This window comes from Anarhichas minor, unplaced genomic scaffold (assembly GCF_050575085.1).
Source record: "Anarhichas minor isolate MPS153535 unplaced genomic scaffold, ASM5057508v1 ptg000038l, whole genome shotgun sequence".
Taxonomy (NCBI): Eukaryota; Metazoa; Chordata; class Actinopteri; order Perciformes; family Anarhichadidae; genus Anarhichas; species Anarhichas minor.
The window spans coordinates 695114-717951 of NW_027466484.1; positions in this window are offsets into that span (position 1 = coordinate 695114).

The window sequence follows — 22838 nt, forward strand, 5'->3', positions numbered from 1 at the left end:
TTCTACACACTGGCCCTTTAAGACAGACTTAAAAATGTGAACCGCTCCTCAGAGTCCAGTGCTGTCTGCCGATTGTGGTTCCTTTAAATTGTGTTTGTTGTGTTTACTGGCCAACAGATGTAGTTCTTATGACTATGTAAGTTGAACATTTATTTTAACCCATTTGTTGTCCTTTGATTCCGAAAAGTGTCATTGGAATGCAAAAAAACCCAAACCTTCTTTTACAAGGAATGCTGCCTTTTCACCAGAAAACTCACAATCTAAGCCATGCAAGACAGTCAGAAATACAACCTCATTCAGCTCATCATTCATTGGCTGCCTTAGTTGTCACTCACTCATGTGTGGTCATTCATTGGCTGTCCTCAGGCCACATGGCATCAGGTTAGCCAATGAGCAGCAGAACTCTCAAAGGACTTCAGGAAGTGGCTGATCTTTGTGATATTTTAGCAAAAATAAATGTGTGAGGAAGGTTAGCTGAGTGTTCCAGTGAATACCTGAGCTGTGGAGGAGGCTTTGTACTTTTGGTGAGTTTTTGGTGTAGTTTTATTATCACTTTTTGCGCTGTTTTTAAATGGCTGCCACATTTGGAAACTTCTTTGTGTGTGAAGAATTGAAGTAGTGAAAGTTGTCCACCTTGTGTCTCGGATGAGTGTAGCTCTGGTTTTGGGGTGAAGTGTTAAGTTTAGACAACCTTGTATTCTGCAAAATATCCAAGTATAATTCTGTTTGCTTGGTTGATTTCATTAGCACTGACCAATTGATAAGTTTCACTAGTTTGATGGACACGGTTTAAGCACCTGTAAAACAGCCGTGCAATCGCACTCATACAGTCATGTTTATTGTGTCTTCCTTATTTGCAACCCTGGACCCAAACTACACCGATTTTAGCTTCAAATACTACAGCAAGTGAATTTATTGATAATTGACTGCTGTAATCTTTATCATTTATAATTAAGGATTACTTGACTGTAATTTCCCTCTTGTATTATTGCTCAAAAACCATGAATTTCAAGATGTTTAGCATTAGGCATCTGTCCCGTTCGCCTGGATGTCAAACCGTCCTAAATCCCCCAGCATGCCTGGACAACACCGAAGCTTCCTCACGGTTTCACGGCCCATTTGAAGCTCGTCCTCTCGGATCGTTCGAACGACCAACACAAAGCGGTCTCCACGGTGACTGGGTGAACGCTTCAGCTTGATGTTTAACTGAAAGTCTCACACATGTTCCTCATCCACACAGACGACTGACTCACTGGGGCAGATAATCTGCTGAGGAGATGGACGGCTTCCAATGCCGCCGCCGCCGCCGCCGCCGCCGCCAGAGGAACAGTGGAGCCACCTGGTTCCAGGTAAGAGGAGCAAAGACACTGTAGTGGATCTGAGGATAGAGATTCCTCTTCAAGTCCCAAACCTTTTTTTAAAGGCCCCGTATTTTAGATGGTGAGATTACCGTGTCTTTTTTTAAAGTAACAAAGCCGGTCTGGGTGCTACTTAAATACTATCGAAACACTAAATTCATGTACAATCACACACAACCCGTATTCAGACACTGATGAGCAGCCAAGATTTCCATAGTTCTGCTGTAAAGACAGCAAAGCACAGACGTGGACAAACAGAGCCAACTGTGCTTAAAGAGACAGGCGCTAAAACGGAGCGTTTCACACAAGGAGAATACAAATATACTCAGACAGACGGCGTGAGAAGAATAAAGTGTTTTATGAACATTAAAGCATGTGAACATGTTCTAGTAGAAACCCAGAATACGAGTATGAACCCGGAAATGAGCATGATACGTCCCCTTTAAGGTCCACCTTCTGGTTTCTGCACATAAAATCAGAAGATATCACATTCTTTATTTGCATATATCGACAAAAATTCTGAATGAAGAGTTATTGACTCAAACACATGTAGTCTGTGTTGGTGGAGCTCAGGACTCCAGTGGGACGAGTGGGGCTCGATGCTCAAACATAGTCCAGGTGGATGAGGAGATGTCGGCCATATTGCCCAGAGTGTTGTTCTGCTGTGTGTTTACATTCCTCCTGATGCAAAAAAAAAAAAAGCACAACAGGAATGCACTTCTGTTTCTGTTTTGTTTGGTTTCTTTTCTTGTGCAGCAAATGGGCTCCAGCTGCATTTTGTTTTTCAACCCATGTGTCGCATAATGACAATAAATGATCCTTAAAATCCTCTCAGTTCCATGTAGAACAGAGACGTTTGTCTGGTTAAATCTTTTCTTTGTTGCATCTCAGTTTGAGACAAAGCTGGAAGTTAACGGGTAAATCAAAAAGAGTTATTTATCGGTGGAAAATACGCGAAGGTTAATAGACTTTGCACCTAAATATGAGGAGATTTTAAGTTGAATGACAGTAATAGTTCTTCTTTTCTTCACATTTCCTTGGTGTAGAATGAAACCAGAAGCCTCATTTGGTTCACACACAGCTGAACCAGAGGGGGAGTCGAGGGTGTGTGACCCCTCGGATGTGACATAGCGGGTCCTTCTAGGATGAAACCTGGTGAGGCTATAGCTTACAGCGATGACACTGAGCTCATGGTTTTAATATTTTACTGCCGGTAATTCAATTTAACTCTCTTTGGCTCAGCAACTAAATAATTACACTGCAAAAAAATGTAACTGAACATGAAATATAAAAAGTCCTAATGGCTCTTAATAAGCTCGGGCCCTATTTGTAGGCCTCTGCTCGAAAATGGTATACCCATACTAAGGAGACCACAGTTCTGTAACTACAAGGTCTATTTTAAAAAATGTTGATGCTATAATCAGATAACACTTGTGAGATTTATTCAGATGGGTAAATATTGTGTATATGTTGCTGGTTAATATAGTGCATGAAGATATTACACAGGATAAAGTGAAGAATAAGAGGCTTTAGTACAGAGAGGTCACGCGAGGTCATCATTTTCGAACCAGCTGTTGCAGCTCTTACATTGTACTTTTATATACTATATAACTATATATTTCACTTTTTTTATCACTCATATTATTCCATACATCCAAATACAGCCGTTAGAAATCATTTTGACAGCAAGGGTCCTCTCAGAGCCTGTTTCTGGCTGTCATCCATAGGATTTTCTCAGTTCCTGTATGTGTATGGGGCTGTAGCTCAGCCTATCATCGGTCGATTTCAGTCAATGAGCCCGCCTTCGACGCGTCAGAGTCTCAGGAATGCTGTCGTCGAAGCGGGTGTTGATTGACAGAAGTTTCAGCGAGTAAAGTTGCAAGAAGTGCCGCGTCTCCCCGAGCGTAAATTTCTGTTCGCCGGAAGTCTGACCACTCGAAACAGCTCGGCAGTAAACAGGATGCAGTTGCCAACAATGATGGTAGCTTTGAACCGGATAATCTTCGATGTTATTGTACTCATTTTTCATAAAACGTGACCAAAAACCAACGATTTGTTTTGGCGAAGGGCAGTGCCATGGTACCGTTGTCCACTCACAGCTTTCTACTGGTTTCACGGAGAGAAAAACCGAAGGTATTTGCGTTCGGCGACGAATGCTAAAGCTAAAAAATGCATTGGTTAGCTCGGTAGCCGCTAGCTTCGGGGTGCAAATATTGATTTGCAGTACACATAACGGCGATTTCTGCCCAGGATTTCGTGAGTTTATGCCACATTTTCTAGATGTACACCTCAGGTATTAAATGAAATGGCTCGAGCCGGTGAGGTTAACTCGCCATCAGACGGGTATCCGAGCAGTGCCGGTCGCTGTAAAACCAGAGGCATTCTCTGACCTGCTGCTCTGGCGCCGCTCAGCTCCTAAACACAATGACCCCGATATAATGAGGCCGAGAGGCTCAATGACTTTCTCCAGCCTCCTCCTGCTTCTCAGGCCACACACACACACACACACACACACACACACACACACACACACACACACACACACACACTCCTGTTTTCACAGGATCACCAGCGGCGTGCTTTAGTCTCGCACACTCGAGGGATGATGAAACACTGCCACAAGCGCTGCTGCTAGACCAGGTCCCTGTGAGTCTCTGTGAGTCCCAGTGAGTCCCTGTGAGTCCCTGTGAGTCCCTGTGTCAGTGTCCAGCTCAGTGTCCACATCACCTGACAATAAACACACAGGCTTCTGGTCTCGTTATGTTTCCATTCAAATGCGGTGCAAGTAAGAAGAAGAAGTAAATTCCTAAAATATTGGCAAAATAAAATGTGCATTAGTGCACAAACTACGTGACTTAGTTTCATAATCTGTATCTCTGATACATCAACGGTCTGCTATACGTTTAAAGGATGTGTCCCGGAGTTCAAACTGATTCATCAGTGAAAACAGGTTAAAAAGATGAAGATAGAAGTAACAGTGAACCACCACATCACACATCAACAGCACTAATCACTACTTTTTCTACTGGAGTTCTGAACCGACGTACACCTGATAGCTGCCGGGCACCATGCAGCTCCTCACATCTATGGACTCTACATTCAAACACGCTCATTTAGAGTCACCCTGCAGGAGCTGCTAACCCCGAGATAATCTAATCTGCTCAGGTTTCTGAAAGATGATTTGCAACCCTGACAGGGATTCATTTTGAGATATCGGTTTCCAGTGTGGTGCGCTTGAAGCAGTCGGAGGAGATTGGAGGAGGTGAGGGAAATCTTGCACATGGATAGGGAGGCGGGGGGGGGGGGGGGAAGGGGGAGGCAGGAATGCTCGGCGGAGCTCCTGGGGACAGCAGGAGAGCCGGATTCCTCCTCGGGGCGGCCACGCCTCGGCCTCTCAGCTGGCGGCGAGCCCTCCGACTCCTCCCAGGGTTAGGGCCGAGTCCACATGTTCAAACGGAGATGAAAGGCCCCCGGTAGGAAGGTTGCCGGTGCCAATACCAACCGCCTGCCAAGAGAGCCCTGCTTAGCGGCGCTCTCCCAGATGTTCCCGACGCTGAATATTCGGCTCTTTGCCCCCCCCTCCCTCGAGGAGGGAGCCTCCGCTTGACCCCTTCACATCAAAGTGTTGAGGAGGACTCAAAACAATGAGCACCTCCAGAGAGTGTGTGTGTGTGTGTGCGTGTGTGTGCGTGCGTGCGTGTGTGTGTGTGGAGAGCATGGACCAATGATTTAGGAGGGTAAGAAGTGGGTTGGGCTCCTCATCAGAATAGCTGACGGTAATGCGTCAGTCCTGTGGGTTTGTATTCAGAGAGCATAGAATAGGCCGACGCATACTTTGAGCCCACGCCTGCATACTTCAGCCGTTTCATTCACACTGGACTGTATCTGTAAATCAGATCCACTCTTGTTGTCACACATGTACGTACGCTGCACAGCACACACAGAGAATATAACATGTAGTATTCGGAGCAGAGGGCAGCTGCTACTGTTCAGCGCCCGAGGACCAGTTTCAGGGGTCCGGTGTCTTGCTCAAGGGGACCTCAGGACTGCCCAGCAGGTGAACTGGCACCTTATCCAGCCGCCCGTCACACTGTCCGTGTGGGTACATGGTTCAAGTCCCAACACACTGAGCTACTGCTGACGTACTGAGTGTATATACATCATATATATATATATATATATAAATATATATACTGTACTGTATGTGATAAAAGCTGTGACGAAGCTTTTCCACGGACGTCACTTTATTGCTTACGTTGATATCCTGTTCGGATGATTTCATCTTTAACCCTTCATTATATTTAACTTAATCTGAAGCTAGTTGTAGTAAAGTGAAAAGTATAATATGTTGTGTTGAGGTATTATGTAGCATAGAATGTAAATACTGAATGGAAAATGAGAAAGTGACGAATCAAGTTCATTTCTTTTAGTTATTTTATCGTTGAAGCAAACCGTATGATCTCACCTTGATGACCGTCTCCTGTATTTCATCGGGAACAGGAGGCTGAAGCATGTGTCTCAGTGAGCAGTGAGGGGAGAAGGACTGAACTAAAACACACGGGGTGTTCAGTCAGAGAGCTCTGGAATAGTTTGAGTCATTTCATTGCCTTTTGAAATCGAAAAGAGAGTTGATGCGGCACGCCTGTCTTCCATGCACACCACCCAAGGCTACACATTTTATAGACAAGCCTGGACTGAGAGAGGAACGCCATAACTCCGAACATCATGCACCTCTTCATCACAGCCAATGGACTGGATCTGTTTCATGTCAGAGTTTTACGACTCTCACGTAATGGAAGCTGTGGAGATGATTGTGTTGCTGTGAGACGCATCATGTTGATACGCTTACATAGTTGTGCGTGATGCAGGCCGTTAATTTGTCAAACGATGTGAGTCTGTGAGGTTCTGTAACGCGACAGAGACGGCCTGAAGGTGAAAGGAAAGGTTCAGGTTGACGGTCATAGAAACACGCACAGACGGCAGTATTCAAAGCTTTAAATAAATATGCTCAATTAAACAGAACTATGTGAAACACAAGTTAAAACTGAGTTAAATAGTTTTACAAGATTAAAAGATTTCACAAAATACGTGTATAATTATATATACACTATTATATTTAGGGGGAATATTCTAATTAACTATAATAATTGTCATATACATGCATCAATAAACAAGCACTATTTAGAATACATATTTTGATTAAAGAAAATAGACACAAGTACGAATGACGATCCTTAAGATATACAATAATACAAATTCTATTTATGTAGAAAATATACAAAATAGTATGTTTATTAAAATAGAATATTCTAAAGAGACGGAATAAATGTACATGCACATACAAACTTAAAGAAGTTTTTGTATATATTATTATTATATTATGCAAATTAAAATAAATATTATTGAATTAAAAATGTTAAATTTCATTATATTATTATTTTAGACTTTATATACTACTTCATAATATATATATCATTTATATTCTTAAGATATATTACAAAAGAGATGCATATATTACATGAAAATAAATGCTGTTACTGATAATATTAGTTGAAATATACAAAATGTCTTTAAGTATATTAATGTTTATGTAGTACAGAAAATATATACATTTTATGGATATATGTGGACGTACATACTAATATTCTTCATCTTGATTTCGATAGAACTATTTAAAAACTTGAAATACACTTCAAACTATTTTACAGCTCGGATTTTATCAAATTTGTATGTATGTATGACTCTTTATATTATAAATACAAAAAACATTGAAATGATATAAATAAAAGAGGATACAGACACACACACACACACACACACGCGCACACACACACACACGAGTAAATACAAGGCTAGTGATGAGCGCAGTGTGATCCAGATCTACAGACTGACCCTTCACTCCCCTCTCACACACACACACACACACACACACACACACACACACACACACACACACATCACACACTCACAGACGTGGCACGGGGCGAGCCGGACCTTGCGTAATGCCATTTGCCCGCTGTGAGGTGGAGCCCCGGGGCGTTGGGGCTGAGACAGCGTGACGGACGGACCCCTGTGTCATCAGTTGGCCGGAAGTGCAACAATAAGGCTTAATGCGTGATTAAGTCCCAAATCAGCTCTCATTACGAGTGAGCACGTCAACCGTGAGTGCAGCTCTGCTCCCTTTCAGAAAACTGAACTCTGCGTCCAAATCTGCCCTTACCCCCCCCCCCCCCCTCTCTGAGCTCATACTGTGGCTCCACCAGTTTCTGCTGTTTTAGCCTCTTTGCATCTTTCACTTAGTCATCATTAGCCAGCGCCTATTTAAAGCGGCAACATGCAGGCTTTCGACGTGAGTCAGCATAAATTGCTGGTTCTGCCTTCAAGTTCTCGCTCCAGCGCCTGTCACTCATCTTGATGAGCTGTCTAAATCCTGTAGCCTGAGGTAAAGAATCCTCACGCATACCGAGACACAGATCGTAAATGTGCCAAACCCCCATCAACAAATGGTGCAGGCCCAGAATGAACAACAAGTGGAAAACACGTCTGATACACTTCAGTCTAGACGGTTGTATTCATTCAATCAAACAATACAGCCGTGGTTGTTGCAGACACACCGGGTTCTGAACTCTACTGAGTTAACCTTTTATATGAAGGTCTTTTATTTTTCATAAAAGGTGACCAAAAACCAACGATTTTTTTCGGCGAAGACCAGTGCCATGGTACCATTGTCCACTCACAGCTTTCTACTGGTTCCACGGAGAGAAAAACCGAAGGTATTTATGCGTTCGCCGTCGAATGCTAATGCTAAAAAATGCATTGCTTAGCTCGGTAGCCGTTAGCTTTGTGGTCCAAAATCGATGTGCAGTTAAATATGAGGGCGATTTTTGGCCACAAAGTCGTCCTTATATGCCACATTTTCTAGATGCTTATACTAGTAGTCTATAGTTGTGTTTGGAGTGTGTAAGAAGTGACTTATATGATAGTGTTGCCCATATGTTGCTGTTTAATCCGGTAAAAAAAATGTACAAATCCAAAATATTGGCGAACAATAAGTCCATTTTCTGAACAATTTTTTCGGGGGGGCTGAGCCCGATAGCCCCCGAATTCGGGGGCGTCGTGCTGAAGAGGTAGACACTAACAGTCTTTGATGCAGCATGTCTGCTTATCACCTCGTATTTTCCCGCTTTCATTTTCACTTTTCTTCTCCTCTGACATTCATCACATCCAAACGTCCCCAAAGTGAAACCTGTCTGTGTATTCCTGCATTCGCCTCGTCTGACGCTTCCTCTCCACGCGCTCGTCTTGCCTTGCTCGTGCTTTCATCAGACTCCCAACCTTCCGTCTCGGACGGGTGCCACTGGAATTTGATGATTTTTAGCGTGTTTCTGCTTGAATTGAAGAATGAATTGTTTGTCTTTGGGATAAGCTAGTTTTACGACCCTTGGGCTGATGAAGTCCTTTGAATGACCTTTTCTCATTTCCAGAGGTTCATGGCTGTCAATTCAAAAGCAGATTTATTTTCCAAAGTCCTAATTCTGCAAAGACAGAAAGAGGGCTTTCACCCAACATCAGGGCAACACTTGAGACTGCAGATATAGATATCGTGTATTCATCCACCAGCACAGATCCTGCCAAGATTTCTGTAAGAGGCCTCCTCTGATCACCAGCACATGGTTATTCCTTTTTAGCGTCATAACGAAGGCCAACTCCATATTCATGCATGATGTGACTTTTCTGTACACGTACAAAACATGCACAAACATTCACGGTGATGATAAACATGAGGTTTCTGATGGTTGACATGTGAGACGCCGTCTGTATCCCTCTGGTGTCCATCTGTGACACACTGCAAACAGACTGATCTGCCAGTGCACAAACTGTGCCTCACAAGTACATACAGTACAGTACAGTACTACAGTACAGTACTGCACAATATATTCATACCTCATGTTGGGATAGTTTCATGTAGGCTACTGAATGACCGAATGTGCACGCCGTCCTCTTTCTACAGGTGCATCAACATTATATTCCCACAATATGATGTAGTATAGTATATTATTCCGAAATGGACCATGCACAGTATTTTGTGCACCTCAAGACCTAAGTCCCCCAATTAAGTCTCATTAGTTGTGATGAGATCTTCGGTGAATCGTACTCGATGATTCACAGATACTCGGATTTAAACGTGATGTCATCAGTCTGGAACACCCTTGAATGTTCGGTGATTTACTCCACTTTGGTGTGAATGAACATGTCGCTGCTGAGTTTTTCAGACTCAGCGGAGGAAAGAAACAAGCGTGAAGTTTGTTCCATCAGGACTCCTGGATGATACAGGATTCATTGGACCATAAACGCTGAATGCTTAGCATCAAGGTGGGGTTAGACTATTTGTATTTTATTTTAACTCTGGGTTTGACTATAGCCTTTGCACGTCTACAGTAGGTTTGCCGAGCTATTGTATAATCTCTAACTCTGACCACAGCGGCTGTCCAAGTAGAGAAGAAGTGGTGTATAAACATGCATCAACCTGATGGGGGAACACGACCAGCGTATGAATCGGCTTTGATGTCCGACAACAGAACAGACCTGTGTTCTTCCACCCTGCAAGTGAAACCAAAGACCTGAGCGGATTTTGGGGAGGTGGTCAAGGACTCGTGTCTGCTGAGCTCAGCTTGAAGCGAAAGCCATTGAACTGAACACCTCTTAGCATTGGCTTGTTGTGCTGGTCCTGGATGGATGGATGACTTCTCTGGAAAAGAGAGGTTCCCCGCTCTTTAGAGGTAGCTGAGCTGAGACGACAGCAGCAATGCTAAGTGGCTGCTGGGAGGAGGCGTCCAGACGGAGGTTAATGGGCCACTTCACCTCTGAGTGTCCAGGTCAGATCTCAAGACAGACATCAAGTCTGTGACACAGATGAACCACAAGACACCCGACCACCCTCAGCTCAGACAGGGGGGACGATACTGTTCTCCTAAAGACAGGAATGTTAACCCCTCTAGTATGAAACCTTCCTATTTACACATTTAACCAGCGATACTGTAACAGTAGCTGTTTTCTAAATCTAATCATTGACATCATTGGATCTGATGCAGTTTAGTTATTAAATAGTATTTTATCAAATCATGACCTAAAATTTAAAGTTTATCAAACATCCAGTGATAATATAAAACTAAAAAACCCAATTATAATTGCTATATTATTACTACTATAATGTATATATTATTTATTTAAAGCTTTTTAGTGTTGATGTTAGCGCTCCCTGTGGACTAAAGTGGTAGTGTCTCTGAGCTCCAGACTCCCTTTAGAAAACCTCTCATGTTACTGCAGCAGGGTCTGACAGTCTGCCCCTCTCAGTCCTGGTTCTGGTTCTCCCGTGCCTCCCTTCCCTCCAGTGGCTCCAGCAATACGTCCTGGGTCTCCAACAGCGTGGTGTCGGTGTTGGCTCCCAGAGAGGAGAAGCTCTGCTCCTGGAGGAGGAAGAGGAGGAGGAGGAGGAGGAGGAGGAGGAGGAGGAGGAGGAGACACTGCTGCTGCCGCTGCCGGGAGCTGAGCTCTCCTCCTCCCTCCGGAGCTCCGACTGCAGGTCCAAGGCTGCAGGTGAAGCCGGATCTGGGTCTGGGTCTTCATCTGGTTTCACCAGAATCCGACCCGGTGGCACCGATGACGAGCATTAAGAATAAATATACAAATCTTTTCTTCTTCATCTTCTCTCTGATGGTCTCGTTGGTCATATGGAGGATCAGGATTACATTGAGAAGGTTTCATAACCAGTTAAAGGCTCCTCACAGTAGCTTTAATTAGCTTCTTTCAATCATAATAGAACATGTCAATCATCTTTCAGTGTAAAGTCTTTTATACTGCAGGACTTTCCTTAGTTAAAAGGGAACATATGTGGTCCATCTGTGATGAATTGATTTCTACCCTCCTTAGTATACATTATTTTTAATTAATGATGGAAAAGTGATTATTGTACGCTTGCATTGTGAATAATCACAGTGCAACATAAATCCATAGCAAGGTTCAATCAGATTGTATTTACATGCACTAAAGATGTAACACCACAAGTGTTAAAGAACTGTTCTCTGTTTGGAAGCAGGTGGAACATTCAGATCTTTCCGTGTATTTGCATGTGTTTGTTTCCACACTGTTTACTGCTGCTTTGGCACATAAATAACTCAGATGCATCTTCCAACTGCAATGGAATTTTAATGCATCCATGTGACATAAATCATCATACCTTACCGCTACAACATGGGAACATGTGGACCCTGAACGTCCCAGTTTTCACCGTGCAGAGGAGTTAAAGTCTGTGTTACAGAACCTGGGCAGAGAGGGAGAGAAACCCACATCAGTGTATGTAAATCAGGGCATATTTCTGCACTTCCTGTGTGATCTCCACCCCCCTGCAGCCATCCCACGCCTCAGCCTGGCCACTGCAGGCAGGTTGGTGCTTTGGCTCGCACTTCAAAGCTTCAACTTTGCTTTTTAAACAAAGTCTGACAGAGAGAGAGAGAGAGTTTGAGTCCCAGATGCTTCTTGTGGAAGTCCAGCAGAGTGCCAGAGGATCTGAATAACTGACAGACGGAGAGACAAGACCGTCCACAGATCCTGGATGTCGCTCCGGTGTCTCCAAGCAGCTCGACACTCTTCTCACCTCCGTGAAACACAACTCTTATTTTAACACCGTGATCGACATGTAGCTCGTAACACGAGGAGGAAACGCTCACTGCAGAGGTATGCGGATGGGAAACTTGGCCTCAACATTTGACTTTTTTGGTACCGATTGTTTCCAAAGTATTGTTAGATTTCCCTCTAAGTCAAATTCATTAGTTGGAAGTTTATTTGTGTAGCCAACAAACGGTGAATAACAACGTGCCATGATCATGAAAAACACGGTTTTGTTCAACTGTTAAATCACCGTTCTGATAATTGCAGGTAACCATTGCAACGACACTGATGCTACGATCACACTACGAGCGTCATTGCTACAAAACGGTCCAAGCGTGCCTACATTGACACCGAGTCACCATTGAAGGATTGCTCAAGTGCTCGTTGACGTAGTTATGTAGGGTATTGGATAACGACAAGAAAAATGACTTAACAGAAGAGGAATTGATCCTTTGCTAAGCCCCGCCCCCCGCTGCTACTCTGTCAAGCTGTACGAGCTAACATTACTACGGAGCCCACACTGTCACTAACTGCACTCCCTGAAGAAATATTATTATTATATTATCTAATTGTTCCTCTTTATTCACTGTTACAATCATTAAAATACATCTAGTGTACCTATACGCTAGTTTATTGCCTCGTCGTTCGTAGCGTGAACATATCGTCACTGTCAACTCACATTTCAGTAAGCACTGATTTTATGATTTGCAAAACTAAAAATGTAATAACTATCAAGTTAGCTGTTAGAACTTGCCAATTTCTTCCCCTGACAGGTCTAAAGCGAGGCGGCAATATTGATGAGTATTTTAAAACCACTGTACAGTGTTTTGGCATCTGACGAGCCTGCATACTCACGGCTCTGCTATCTACCTTCCTGAATTGTATTTCATCTTCTCACCGGTACCTGAAACAACATGCCCCCACAACTGTGCATTGTTTAAATGCAGGGTACGTGTAATCTGAACGCCCACTCGTGCATTTTTTTGTAAATACTGGAACACCTACTGTAGCGGTGCGTTGCCGCTTACATAACAGCCCTCATCTTTAGACCTTCAAAATATTTCAACCCTAAAATAGCCCCCTGTGCTTTTCTTTCCCTCTAAAATGTGTTTGTTTTCTCCACCAGTAGAGAGTTGAGGTTTCAGTTGCAGATAGGTGGTTAAGCTGTGGAGCAACATACCTGTAAGAAAGAACTTTTGCATATTGTTTAGGGTGCATAATCATGAGTACAATATAATGCATTGTATTTACCCAGAAACCCTTCAACATTTCATCTCGTCACTGTTAAGGTGGTGTTGTTGACATTGCTAATTTTCCAGCTTGGGTTTGGTGTCCAATACAAACATCTGGCTCCATTTCTTGGACCAAAGGATTGTCATCAATATTCCAGGATGATTAGCGCCTTTATAATACTTTCAGCGACATCTCTGGCAAACCAAGAAAACCCGTCGAGCACCATCTGATACGAGCACATTGTTCAGCTGCAGCTCAGGTTTCCACACTGTCACCTTCCACATACAGCTGGACACCAGCTCTGCACTATTTTTACCAAGCGAACACACACCTGCTTCTGATTCTCACACACATACACACACGCTCTGCATCAGCGATGATCACTGGCAAGTCGGTTTGCTCATCCTCCCAGAGAAACCTCCACGACAGAGGACGCCTGGATCCACTCATGAGGGAGGGAAACAAGAAGGCTTTATTTCAAAGCCCCGATCCGTTTTCAGGGATTCGTCATTCAAAACTTCAAAGATGCAGATGACCGAAGGGCAGCTCTCGTGAGATTAATGCTTTACAAACGAGTGTGATGCTGATGTTTGGCGGTTTCAGAAATTGTAGTGGAACTAAGCGTCCCTCCATGGAAACTGAAAGTCTATAAATATCGGGTCCCTTTTTAGGAAATCTCTCCCTTCAACAACCAAATTGTCCCCGCGCCACGGAGCGGGAAGAGCAGCTTTTATGAGACTTAACTGTAAAATGTGGGCCATAAAACCAAAACAATGATTTAAAAGACGCTAAAATGTCAGGTGGCTTCATCACGACGAGCGACGCCTTACACACAGTTACCTGACCCATCCTTAATACAACTGGAATCACCGTCAGTTTACATCCACGTCTGTCCAACATTTCATCACTTCATCATTTTATCTTGTTGGACATTTGTTTGATAATATGTTTGTCATAATTAGCATATTAATTAGAACCAACAATGTGTTCAGTTCGGTTATGGAGACCTTGAGACATTTGACCACTAGGTCTACCTGTCCATTATAGGTTTTTGCATTTCTAGTGTAGGTGATAAAATGGTTTTGATGATTTTAAGATGATCTTTTGTGGATGAAATCGTCGGACTGATCGACAGACGGACGAGCTGACATTGCATCCTGAAGTCCTGCTTGTGTAACAAAAACATAATAATAAAAACCGATGAATAGAGATGTCAGTCTTTTGTCATTTGCCAGCCTACTGTTAAAAAATACCTTTTTTATTTTAAGAACATTATAGTTTGGGAGATCAAGACCGATATCTTAAGAAATGTCCTTTTTTGCTTGGATTTGGTTGTAAGCACAAACTTGTTGCCTCCACCCCGTTCAGAGAGCGCCGACCTCAGTGACACAGACTTTTAACTTCTTTTTATTGTTGCATGTGTGAATCCCGTCGAACAGGAAATAGCTACCAGATCCATGCGGCGAGGAGTGAAAACATTACAACCCGTGTTGGCTGCATAACTCTTCTGATGCCGAGCGCCGCAACAGCTGGAGGCCAAGCGTTAGCATCAGGTGTCATCGTCTGTCTTTTTCCTTTTCACGTCATTTAATGTGGCCAACTTTGACCTCACAGTTTTCTGAGCTGACTTTTCAGCTCGTCCCCGATGTGTTCTTGCAGCGGTGAGCCGCGACAGCTGATCTCAGCAGATTCAGAGAGTTACTGTCCTTTTGTCAGCGTATGCTCGTCACTTCTATAAAGGGCCGTAAGCAGTTTGAGCCTCTCTGCTGTTGGGTGGTTTACAATAAGAGTCTGGTACAACGAGGTCAAAGCCCATTTTCAGGATTTGCAGCAATATGGGGAAACTGTAGATTTATTCCAGGCAGGAGGGACCCTGGATTTAAAACCTGGGCAGAGAGGTCTATTACTCTGAAGATCCTCAAACAATGTAACTCAACTCTTTAACTTTCTTTGAGTATCTTCAAGTAAGGAATTGTGTATTAGTAACACAAAAGTCACTTTATAAACCACCTCTTCCCTGTGCTGAACAATTTGTCTTGTCTAAGACGTAAAGGTGCTAACTAAGCAACGAGGGTTCTTTGGCTTGTCCTCTGATAGAACCTTTTTTATGAAGGTTTTATACCTGCATCTCTTTTTGAAGATCGATTCTAGGGTCAATAGGATCGATGCCTCTAAAAGGTTTTTTTTGTGCTGATCCGATCCGTGATTTAAGACCGTGATACGATCCGAACCGTGAGTTTTATGATTCGTTGCAACCATAGATTTGATATAAAAAGTGGACGTAGTCATCGTGACATCACCCATTGGTTTGTGGACTGCCGTTATGAAGCCTCGAGTTCGACAATTTTGCGTAAAACGTACCCTGCTTTATGGTCTGTTTGACTCTAAATGGACCATAATGTACTAAATGAACATCATGCTGTATTGAAGAAGACTTGAAACTAGAGATTGAGACCATAAACTCATGTTTACAATGTTTACTGAGGTAATAAATCAAGAGAGAAGTAGAGTCATTTTCTCATAGACTTCTATACAACCAGAGGAGTCGCCCCCTGGTGGACACGAGAGAGAATGCAGCTTTAACACATGAAGCTTTGGCTTCAATCGGCAGAACTGGAGGTTGCCGCCTGGTTGCACCCCTAGTGGGTATCCAGTAAAGCGATTGGTTCTGCCTGAACTGAACACTGTTTCAGTCACTTAAATAGATGCAGTGCTGACTAAAAATGAGACGCTGCTTTTGTCTACTTCAGTCTTAAGATCAAGGGAAGGTTTCCAGCTCCGGGTGACTCTGCACAGGATCAACTGGTGTAGAAACAGAAATAAAACTAGCACCATATTCTCACACATCCAGTGAATAATACTGATTCATAATATACAGTTATCATGTAGTCCCGTCACTGCTTTTTAGTTCATCTTTTTTGGCCATTTGTATGTGTAAGCACGACACTCGCATGGATACCAGGAAAAGACACAGTACGTGTGTGTGTGTGTGTGTGTGTGTGTGTGTGTGTGTGTGTTTAGGACATACCATGTCTGATTATTCATGCTGTTAAGGCTTGAGGTCTGCAGCAGCTGTTCTTTGTGTGCGTGTGTCTCAGAACAAAGTCATCTTAAACCTTATTGAACGTCTGACTGACCTGACTCACTTACACTGACTAGACACAACTCACCAGCTCATCACACACTTCTCCTGAAGGGTCAACGTTTGTATATCGTGCAAACAAACAAAGTATAAATGAGTTTATGATTTTTTTTTTTTGTTCTACATGTAGGTCATCAATGTTACTACTTTAAAAAAACAACTTAATTTGTATCCAACAGGTCTGATGTTTTTAAATCAAAATGTAAAGGTGCTAAGTTCAAAATTGAAAGCATATAAATAGCAGCAAACAACTATTGTCTACATAAAGATAAAGTGGAGTAATGTCTGCCCGGCGACTGTGGCTAAGTGAAGAGCAGGGCCGTCCTTCAATCAGAGGGTCGGCGGTTCGATCCCCGGATCCTTGAGCAAGACGCTTAACCCCAAAATTGCTCTCGCAGCTCTGCAGCTCTACGGTGTATGAATGTGATAGAATCTGAATTGTGAGTCGCTTTGGATAAAAGCGTCTTATGCTAAATGACTGTAATGTAAAGTCACTCTCCCTCTGTGTGTGTGTGTGTGTGTGTGTGTGTGTGTCATTATCCGAGCTTCTCCTTGCTTTGTCGACACAGCCGGGCCGGTAGCACCATCTTTCAGTGCCCGTGAGTCCCAGTGTGTGCCCCCCAATGGTTAGCATGTTAGCAATGGTTAGCATGTTTATAGACAGTGGTTTCCAAACAAAGGGGTCAGAATCCTTCAGATATTAGTTCAGAGAGATGATTAACTGTCAACACATTTCTCTTCATTTATTTCTGACCTTTTCTTCTTCTATTTTTCTGTATTTGACTTTCAGGCCTTTATCAAATGAAACTGTGTGACACCGCTTTGAACGAGAAGCACATGTAACCTGTGACAAGGGGTTGCAAGTAAACACTGGTTCACATCAAGGAGTCACGAGTCAGAACGCTACGAAACCACTGTTTCAAAAAGCACTCGACATTAGTATTTGCATTGTGAAGTTGTGGTTAATCTTGGGAAATATGTTTCCTTTGTCGGTCATTGTTCTCACAAGTATTTGTCGACGTATTACTCGTGATTCTGGTCTTAGCAAACCTGCATCATGATGCATCAAACCTCAGTGACGTGCGATCGACTGTGTGGGAACCAGCTTTTAGTCTTTATTCCATACCAAGAAAACAGTCATTTAGTGTTTGCTGTGGTGAATCTGGTGAAACAACAACAAACTTTCACAAGGAATTCACCAAAATCGCATCATCTCCTTTCTTGATTGTTCAGGAGACAAAACCTTATTAGTCATGTTTTAAGATTTGTTTGCAGATGGTTCTTTACATCCACCAATTATTCTTTCTTCACAAACGACCTCAGACCGGAACATCAACAACTCAAATACGCGGAGATGATCCACTGCGTGGGAGACGTATTTTTGTATTTTGCCATGGATTCCCTCTCCTGATCTAATGATTACCCGTTCACAGGCTGGCGGACTGCCAACACAAACCTGAGAGTTTGGTTTAACTCATCGCTGATCCTCTGGAACAGCGAGACGAAAAACATCCTGTTGCAAGAGACGAACATTTTTGGTCTCTGCCGTGGTTCAGTTTGTCGGCAGGAGACGGCGGTGTCACGGTGATCTGTTTCTTATGGACCTTATGGAGTCTGGTCAGGAACGTCCACAGCGTTGGTAGAAACATATGAATGCGATTGGATGTCACGAGTCAGCTGGTAGCCAATCAGCTGATGCAACCGTGATTTCAGTGCTCTGCCTAAAGTAACAGTGGTCCATCCGTAGTGACTTCTTTTTTCTTATGGAAACGGAATAGACAAATCCCAACGCATGATGTTCACTGTGGTGTCTCAGCCCGGTCTCACCCAATGATGTGTTAAAGATCACCTATCCATGACTGTTAAACATAAAGCTGTCCTCTGTGTGTCTACAGACCCGAGTCATTTACTGTGTGGTAACAACGCTATTCTTGCTGTTTATGCAATGTAGTCTGTACTGCCATACAAACGCATATGCGTTAATATGCTGGGCTCAGAGAAAGTGATGTAGTGTGAAAGGCCATTGTTCCCAGATGCTGTTGAGTTATTTTAAAGTTACATTAGTGATGTTTAAGACGTGCTTGCCGTACTTCTGTTGTTCATGTTTTACTTAGTTGACAGACTTGGTTTAAAGCCCACCCATGATGTTTCTCCTAAACCTACCAGCGGATGTTTCACGGTGTTGACTCGGCATGAAATGACATGAGAAAAGCCTGAAATGATTTATCATGATGCGCGGCATATCCTTTTAGTGTTGTGTTATTAATACGAGATCATGTTGGGTATCTGTAATCACTGGGATTTTTATTGTCTTATTATTATTTGGATTCATTTGATGGGAAGACAAGTTAACAAAACTCTGTTGAACTGAGATGCTTCTGGGCGCCTGTGATGTAACTGAACCTCAACAAACCCAACATAGAAATGAAACAAAGTCCCATTTTTCTGTTGTTCCAAAACAAAACAAAATGGACAGCGAGTGCAAGTTTAAGAGAATAAAACCGGTTGTCAGTGGGCCGTGAGGAAGTTTGGAAGTCTACCAGTCACATATTTTCGGTCGGTGCCCATAGAGCAGAATGTCAACAACCGGAGCACGCGTGGGAGACGCAGCATATTTTAATATTTCTATGGAGTCTGTATTAATCCGGGGATTACCTTCATGAAACGCAAACCGCTGCAGCCAATGGGCTCGAATTTAAAAGCACTTTTTCTCTTGGCTGCTGATCCTCAGTGTAAGAGAAGGACGACTCAGAGTGACAGCGAGACTTAGCGGTGATTAATTCTCCGAGGTGTGCTTCTTTGTTCCTCTTTTGAACATTACTGTAAAGCGAGCTGAGCCCTCTTCCCTGCCTAAACACGCCGCCATCGCCGTGCCTACCTGTGCTTGTCTGGGCACACAGCGGAGTGATACAGCGGAGGGTGAAATACTTTGGCACAGAATAAACTTCTCTTACACATAGCCGCGGGGGCCCAATGCGCTGTTCCAGTGACTCAACAAGAAAACCTTCATGAGTGGGCGATTTGGCTTTTTTTCTCTCTCTCTCTCTCTCTCTCTCTCTCTCTCTCTCTCTCTCCCCCCCTGTCTTTTGATGTGAGGAGACGCTACCGGTGTCACACCCCTATCTGAAGGTTTCCTTGGCAACTTCCATGTAAAGATCCTGCAAGAATGGAGACGCCACAGAAGAGAAGAAAAGAACAGCTAATAAATGCTTTGACCTTTCATTTGCCTTGACATACCTTTCAGCTGCATAAAAGGCGTTTCAGGTCACATAATCCTGTAATTCACTCTGAACATCTTATCTCTCTCAATGATGAATGGCGTCAAAAAGAACATTTGCGGACGTTCAAGCGAACCCGGTGACATTTGACTTCTTTTCAAGATGTTTCCATCTGTGAAAGGTCTCGAGACTATCTGATGGTGAAGAAAAGGTTTCCATGAAGCACAAAGTGTGTGAGTGAGATCTTCTTTTGATTAATCCTGCACCCCGAGACCCTGCACCCTGAAGTATCTATTGCTGCATGTTTACGGGCTGATTATGAGGAAATGGGCCCCTGGGCGCAGACATGCAGAGGGCCCCACCTCCTCTCCCCCGCAGGAGGAAGACGTACAGAATGTATAGGTGTTCAGCCTCTTTTGTTGTTAATTTGTGTCTCTTTGTTGTTGTTTTGTTTGTGTTTGTCATCATCTTGTGTTTCTTTGTAGTAGTTTTGTGTCTCTTTGTTGTCATGTTGTCTCTTTGCAAAAAGACCAAAACAATTAAAGTGTCACAAAACTACAACAGTTATTTGTGTCTGTGGTTGTTTAGCCACTTTTTGTCGTCGTTATGCATCTCTTTGTTGTTTTGAGTCTCTTTGAGGTCATTTGGAGTCTCTTTGTTGTTGTTTTGAGTCTCTTTGAGGTCATTTGCAGTCTCTTTGCAGTTGTTCTGTCTCATTGTAATCACTTTGAGTCTCTTTGTTGTCATTTACTGTCCGTTGGTGCTTGTTCTGCTCTTTTTGATAGTCATTGTGAGTCTGTCTGTGTCTCTTTGCATCTGTTTTGCATCACTATGTAGTTATTTGTGTCTCTTTGTATTCATTTTGTGTGTCTTTGTTGTCTTTTTTACGTTTTCTTTTGTGGTTTCATTTCGAGAGTCTACCTGGTGGTCATCCATCCATGTACAGCTTGTACACCGATATTCCTTCTACACTGACATAAACAGAGCCAGTTACAGCAGGACGGGTTTATCATGAATGTGTTTATCTATTGGTTACATTTTCTTTACCCTATTCAGTGTCTCCTGTCATTTTAGAGAGTGGTTTGTTCATATATCATTCACAGTCTGATTCATGCAACGTGTTATTACGTAAAACATGGAGAACATAAACTTTTATGGCTGTTGGCAGTATTTTCTGATGTTATGCAGCCATAGAGATATCTAAAATTCACTCTTAGCTCCTTTATAATGTCAGCTTAGGAAACGCGTCTCACTACTCCTAAAAGAAGATTATGCTTCTGTTATTGACAATAAATCTAATTAGTTGTGCAACCCTGGTGTGATTACCATAAAGAAGTGAAACCATGCTCGAGATGGCTGGTAGCCTCATACCTGTGGTTTCACGGATTTCTTTAAAATGAACAACACATTCCTTATAAAGGTTGTTTTCAAACAGAAGCAGTTCTCTAGTTTACTTTCTTTCTTGTGGATTTAATGAAGAACATAAGAAGAGATTGTGTGATTGGTTTCATCACCAATGAGAGAGTTTTCTTTATCTATTGTAGGTCTGTTCACACTGACAACACAGCGCCCTCTTTAAGCAGTCGAGATGATATCCCACATATCTCCTCCACTGCTGCAGCGTTTACACAATGGTATAGAGGCCGGAGACGTGTTTTGTTAGCTTTTGTTTTTACAGTAAACGTGATGATGATATATCGCAGTGGAAAAACCAAACATCACACTTTCGGTACCACCATTGTTTGCGTCTCCTTGTCATTCAATGTAAAGAAGAAGTTCCCACAGGATGCAGATTGTTTCTGAAGGATGAGGTCCGTCCGTCGTGTGGTTCAGAGGAAGAGAAGTTCCCAACTTTGAGCAGCCGGGATTCTCAGGCCTCGCTCTGCTGCGGCCGCTCTGTAACGCTCTCTTATTCTCACACGTTCTCTTTAGTTTGGCTCAGAAAATGAATGGGCGCCTCCTCTCGACTCAAAGTGGAGAGCAGCGCGTCGGCTCCTTCCGGCGGTTTGGTCGGTAATCATCACCTCCCGGGTTTCTGAAGCTTTGCTAAGCGTCGTGTTTGAAAAACCACTTACTGCATCATTTGTTCAAACTCTTGTCAGTTTTTTATTCACTAGAGATGTAGAGCGGGCGCAGAGCCAGAGGGAGTGGAAGCTAGAAGTGTGTGCGTGTGTGTGTGTGTGTGTGTGTGTGTGTGTGTGTGTGTGTGTGTGTGTGTGTGTGTGTGTGTGTGTGTGTGTGTGTGTGTATAATCAAAAGTGTGGAAGTGTTAGTGTAGAGGTTGTTCTTATGTCATCCAGATTATTATACAGTAGCTCTGCTTGGAAAGGCCCTAAATGACTCAGAATGTGTGTGTGTGTGTGTTTGTGTGTGTGTGTGCTCATGTATCTTTGTGAGGACTTATTTGAATTATAGACCTTGAGAGGACGGACACTTTTAAATCTGGGGACACGTTAGAAATTGAGCATATTCTTGGGAAGTTGAGACATTTTTGAAAATTAGGACATGTTGGAAGATGAGCATATATTTGGGAAGTAGCCTGAGGGACAATTTGGAAAGGAAATTTGATTTGATTTGGAAAAAGACATTTGTGAGGGTGAGGACAACAGTGGGGACATTGGTTGAAAGTTTATTCACTCTTATATGAAGTGAAATAAAGATAAATTACTGTTAAAAACGCATAATTTAGTTTTAATGGTTGAACGTTTGTTGTTCCAGCAAGTGCTAAAAACATAAAGTTTGATGATTATTTTGAAGGGTGGACCATCATCAAAGGTTGCTTTAACCTCAGAATCAGTATTGTTGAACGTGTTCCCTGAGGGGCTCAGGAATGCATCACTCACTGTGTGCACAAAGTAATCTCAAGGTGAACTGCAGAAATTCATACAAACACACTCATGATAACTGTGTGTGTTTAGTGGCCTGTACATAGTTACTTACCGCAACACTAGATTCTGTTTTGTCGCTGCATTAGCAGCCATTACGGAACCATAACACATCTCATGATTAGGTGCTGTGACCTCTTTTATGTTAAACTGTTTAACCGAAATCCTTTTACTGGAACATGCAGTTCACATCTGACAACTTGTCTTTGCTGCTAACGAGAGCAACATGTAGCGTGTTGGCATGTTGCAATCACTTTTTAATTGGTTCATTCTACTTTACATATTTACCACTTATTGACGAATACCTGAATGCACCATTAAAGAATTGATCAGC